This window comes from Sinocyclocheilus anshuiensis, unplaced genomic scaffold (assembly GCF_001515605.1).
Source record: "Sinocyclocheilus anshuiensis isolate Anshui unplaced genomic scaffold, SAMN03320099.WGS_v1.1 scaffold1024, whole genome shotgun sequence".
NCBI classification, from domain to species: Eukaryota; Metazoa; Chordata; class Actinopteri; order Cypriniformes; family Cyprinidae; genus Sinocyclocheilus; species Sinocyclocheilus anshuiensis.
This window is the reverse complement of record NW_015552843.1, coordinates 59,808-66,091: the sequence shown is the minus strand read 5'-3', so window position 1 is coordinate 66,091 and position 6,284 is coordinate 59,808.

Genomic DNA, 6,284 nt, shown 5'->3' with positions numbered 1-6,284 from the left:
CTACCATATCATCTATCCCACTGTGGGAACAGAGGAGGAGAGAAAATTTGTAATGCTCAAGGGATTAAAAGATCAAACTGCAAAAAGCAAGTGGAAGCATAAAAGAAGGAATACGGATACTGGAATCTCAGCCTCGGTGTGAGACATCCTGTGTATGCAGATGAGTGTGTATACAGTGTGCACATATGAAAATCAGTGTGTGCGTTTGTGGTCGTGTGCACACATGAATGCATGTCTATTAGTTTTATGAAGGGATACTGTGCACACACCCTGTTGGATGTGTGTGTGTCCGAAATGAGCCCTGACTGTGTGCTCTGTAAGACACACACACAATGCGGCTCTGTGTGCAGACCTGAGGAATGTGAGAGAGCACCGGGCAGTGGTGGAGAAGAGAGCCGCGGGTGTGGATGGAGGGAGGGTGCAGAAAGGTAGAGGGATGAGGAGAGGAGAAGAGAGGTGGCAGGAACACGGCGAGGCTCCAGCGGTGTGTAGGGTGGCTGGGTTGCTGTGGATCAGATGATGTGGGACCTGTCGATTGGCACGAGAACCCGTGTCAGGAGCAAAACACTGACCGTGATTGGCATCAGGCATCAGAAGGCCGATACGTGCCCGAAGATTAAGCACCCGCCAGGCTTTCTTCTGAATGTGGGGCTTTTCCACCATTCTTTGAAAGCTATAGGCAAATTCATTTACTCATTATCATGTTGCATTGCTTTGATATTTAGAAGAATGTGTTGGTTCCCATTGACTACCATTGTATTTTTTGTCCTTACACTAAAAGTCAATGTTGGAACCTAATGGGAACCTAAAATGTTAACAGCATTCTTCAAGATATCTTTTTTTTTTAGTCATACTTCTGGAACAACACAAGGGTGGGTAAATTGATGCCCAAATTTTCATTTTTGGGTGGTCTATCCCTTTAAAAGTGGATAAAATCAACTAGATGGCATGCAAGACCCTGAAACATTCACTTTACAAAAAGTTCTGATCCATGTGCCAAGATAAGATGCCCAACGGACTCACATGAGTGAACAATTGTGTCGTTTTTGTCGACACTAAAAATAAAGGTGCTTCATGATGCCATAGAAGGACCTTTTTGTTTAAATGGTTCCATAAAGAACCTTTAACATCTGAAGAACCTTTCTGTTTCACAAAAGGTTCTTTGTGGCGAAAGATGGTTCTTCAGATTACAAAAAGGTAAGAAAGAGATGGTTCTTTAAAGAACCTTTGACTGAATGGTTCTTTGTGGAACCAAAAATGGTTCTTCTATGGCATCGCTTGAAGAACCTTTTGAAGCACCTTTATTTTTTAAGAGTGTACACCGTAATTAAAGTGCTGCACAATTGTTCTTTCAATACTCTCCCAGACAGGATATTTGACCTCTCATATTTGTAAGAGAGTGTATTAAAATAAAATATTCTGTGTTTTTTCACCTAATCAGACTGTGACGACCGTGGGAAACTGTACTGTTTTGTTTGATATTACAGTCCACATGGGGAGCCTTAAGTGGGGGAAGGATTCGTTCTATCTTTGTTTGGTCTCATAAAGCTTTCTATTTATTCTCATAACTTCTGAGATAAGCTATGGCAAACAGAGTGGCTGGTGTCCTGGGATGGAGGATTTTCTGAATGAAGGGTCCCTGTTGATAGAGTGATTTAGGCCACAAATGGGCTTAATACATCCAGGATGCCACTGTCTGGGTTTAACAGCCCCCTTTGACTTTATCCAAAACTTAATGTGCTTTATCTCTGATCCAGCATTCACTATTTGATTTAATCAAAACTCTTGATCAGGGGTTTTCAAACGGCAGTCCAGGGGCCCCCAGGGAGCCTCAAGGGGGTGCTAGGGAGTCCACGGAAAATTTCAGGTAAAAGTGTAAATGCATCAAAAAATCTATGGTAACACTTTACTTAAAGCGTTTATGTATAATGCATTATAAAGGGTTATTAAAGGGTATAATGCATTATAATTTTTTATAATGTGCGTTGTAATACATACATATATCTTGTCGTAAATAATTATAACCGAATTTAAAATAGTGTAACAATACCAATGCATAGTGTAACAATGAATTGATAAGTGTTATAATGTATTAACTGTGGTTACAATTATTGATGAGATTGTACAATGCATTATAAGGTGCATTACAAAGCATAATTAATGCATTAAAGCTACTTTTATAATGCATTATACATAAAGGATTTAAATAAAGTGTTACCAAATCTACTAACTTCTTTTCAGATTTAAACATCTAACAGTACTTTAACAGTGGGCAGAAACAGACACACAATCAATTTAAATATTTTCCAGATAAAATTAATTATTTATAATATTCATATTCATTATATCCATTATTTTTCCTCACAGAGTAAAAATAGTAACTATTATATTATATTATATTATATTATGTTATGTTATATTATATTATATTTATGAGACTTTTGGAATATTTCCTCAAGTATGATTTTAGCTCTGTGCAAAGCCAGCGCTTCATGCAGTCTACTTTCAGTGGAACCAATAGTGTTTACTAATGCTGTATCTTAGAACAAACACATGCACACACACACACAACGATTACTTAAACAAAACAAACAGTTCACCGCAGGGACTCTGCATTCTTAGCAGCTCCCTGGTATACATTCGAGGGTGAGAGTTAAGTCCTGTGAACTGGCCTGAGAAACTGACCCTGTTTGTGGATATTGCAATCCAAGAGCTTCACCAGGTTCTCAAAGCATCCAGGTGGCATGTGGATGCTTATTCTTATAAAGACACAAATAATGCATTCATTACAGAAAACCAACACCATAAAGTCAAAAAGAAAAATCAATGTACAGAGTGATCAACAATAAGAATCTTCAAAGCCAGGCCAAAGCATGGAAATAGAATACTTATTTGAAAAAGAATATATGTGCAAATGTAAATATAATTACATATAATTACATATAATAATATATATAGTTTTGCCGTGACAGGAAGAAATTAAAATATATTAATTTTAAAATATATTAAAATACAAAGCAGTTATTTTAAATTGTAATAATATTTCACAATATTTCTGTTTTTACTGCATTTTTTATCAAATATGTGCCTTGGTGAGCATAAGAGAATTCCCTCAAAAAATTGAGGGAAGTGCAACGTGCAATTTTGGTCACAAAAAGTGTTACTCAATGTTTCCTCAATTTCTCAGATTTGAGTGTCACCATACACACATAGCAGTTCTGGCCTGTACAGAGATCAGAGAATGTTGGGAGAGGCAGAAAGGAGGAAGATGGAGGGAAGAGAGGGGGGTTTAAGATGGAGCAGGTAGACAAAGCCAGCATTCATAGACACAGTGAAGGAATGAAAAACATTCTCCACCAAGAGACGCATGGTCATCAGTAGGGCATGGGTTAGGGTGTGCGTGTACGTGTGTATGAATGTATGTGTGCCAACACGAAAGGATAGGGGAAGGGGTGTTTGACCTAATGATAAGTGGGTGTAATTTTACTACAGGCTCTGGTTAAAAGGAGCCCTCGCTTCAATATCTACCAGCTGCAGTGGAGCTGGTAGAGGAAAGGAGTGGGGAGAAAGTCAAACGGTACACACTCTCAGAAAATAAGGTACTAAAGCTGTCACTAGGGTGGTACCTTTTCAAAAGGTGCCCCTTTGTACTTTATTTATCCCAAAAAGGTGCATATAGTGGTACCTTAAATGCACATATTAGTAACTAAATGGTGCAATTTTGAAAAGTTACCACACAAGTGACAGCTATTGTACCTTTTTCTGAAGGTATAAAGTAAAAAGTTCAATGTGAGTATGTGTGTGTGCCAGTAAGTGTGTGACAGGTCCCCAAAGACAACAGTACAATGGCCCACACAGCCTCTCTGGAATGCATTCAATCAGAGTTCAGGGGAATTCTGTCAGTGTAGAGCTCAAAAAAGAACACAACTTATTTTTATGCCCTTCCACAAACTGAACAAATTGAGACTGTAAATAAACCCCCAGTGTAAGTGAAAGGATAACGTCTCAACTGACATTTGGCTGTGGAAAGGTGAGGTTAGTCGGTATGTTGGTGCTGAACTCGATTGATTCTCCCGTGTCCGTTTATAGAGGTGAGTTGGTGCGCTCTGCCCTCTACAGGCAAAAAGGGATACTAACAGCGCTCTTGTTGGATACGGGACGCAAAGGTGGGTACTGCCAGCTGCCACATTTTCCTCATTTTATTCTAGTCAGGTTATATGGATGTTACGTGTAATAAAACGTAAGTAAATGCATTCAACAATTAACAAACATTATAAACATGGTTAGACGGACACACCTGTGCATCAGAGTTGGACTTAAACTTTGTAGCTACACTAATATCCACCAGAGGGCGCTCCAATCGAGCAAGCCGATTCAGTCAATCTTTTGGATGCAGAACCCTATCACTTTTAGGCTATATGAGCTCGTGAAATGGTTATGAGTTATTGTAAAGGCTCAGATGTGCAAAACCCATGAGCGAGCTTAAGTTAAGTGGATACAGTGACACCTGGTACCAGATTAAACGAGTCACACTCACAGGCGGAGGGTGAACCAACTCCAGGGTAAGGCTAAAAGCAGCCAAATGTATTAAACATCGTAACCCCGTCTTTTTAGGCAAGAACCAGACATGGGTGTAATGTAGGTTAATAAAATATGTTTAATGGGACTGAATTTGTATTTAACGTGATTACAATTTAATAAAAACATTAGAAATTGATAATTATATATTTTATTTCCTTGGTTATTCAAACAGCGAATAGATTATATGTATATAGAAAGTGACATTATCACTAACTTTGATCTATCGCGAGTTTAAGCACTCAAAAAACAAAACAAAACTATCGTTATAATCACTGAAGCTGTATACACTGTGAAATGAATCTCTTACATTTGTACGCGCGCGCACTCAAAACTGATGAGTTTCAGCGATGACTCATCTAAACGCCTCTGATTGGCCATTGCATTCCTAAGCTCAACAGAATTGTGTGTGATTGGTTAAAATGCGTAACACTTTAAAAACGCCTAAAATGAAATACGGTGCAACATGAGCAGATCTTCATTTAATGCCACAATCGACATTGTCTATTCATTTTCACTTTGTTAGCAACAGACGTAATAGATTTTATTTGTTTGTGCAGGGGCAGGGGCAGGGGCTAAGCCTTCCCCATCCTTACACACGCTCCGCCTATGGTCACATTGGATATGGTAACTTTGAAGGTTGACTCTGAGCCATGAGTCATGCTGACCCAAGTCTCTGAAATGACGGCCCAGATGCTCTAGAACAGAGGTGCCCAAACTCGGTCCCGGAGGGCCGATGTCCTGCAGAGTTTAGCTCCAACCTGCCTCAACACACCTGCCTGGAGGTTTCTAGTATGCCTAGTAAGAGCTTGATTAGCTGGTTCAGGTGTGCCTAATTGGGGTTGGATCTAAACTCTGCAGGACACCGGCCCTCCAGGACCGAGTTTGGGCACCCCTGCTCTAGAATGTCAGTAGTATGATCAGGGCCATCATGAGATCAAAACAACCTGGAATGTTGTCTCAGGCCCGTTGATGAGGTGAGCTGACTAAGGTCCTCTGTTATATAATCGAGCCTACTTGTTAGACATAGCAAAGTAGGGGCTGTAGGGGACCAGTCGTAAAATTTTGTTCCACACCCGATGACCTCAAGTAACGATTCTGTGATATGAGCATGACAGTGATGGAAACTTTTTCCACCCAGCTAAATTTTTTCAATAACTTTGCAAGAGTAGTGATGCAACATGTTTTAAAAAAAAATTGCACCAGGCCTTGTGGTGTAAATATAAAAATATAATAATATAAAATAAATGAAAAAGAAGAAAGAAAGGAAATTAATCATAAAAACAACATTTTGTGACATTCACAAAATTCCTTTATTGTGAAAAGGGAAGCACTGACATTGATAAAACTTTGTGAGGTTACAGGAAAGTGTTTTGGGAAAAATATAAATACTAATGCATTACATAATCTCAAAGCAAATCTTCCAGCTGTAACAGGATCAGTCGGTTTCCTCAGCCACTCTCTGCCACTCAAAACCAGGGAGACCCCACTGACCTCACTACCCCCTAAAAGTGACAGCATTGCTTTTATATTTTTAACTGTTAACATTTTATATGTGCAACCCTTATAACACATTATTTTACTTTCTGACCGAAGATTCTTCTAGCTTTTCTTTTCTTTCTTTTTTAAATGTAATTTCCAGGTACCTTTTCCTTTCTGTATATTCAAGGTTCATCCCTGCAGTGTTTTATAGCTTGTTACAGCAA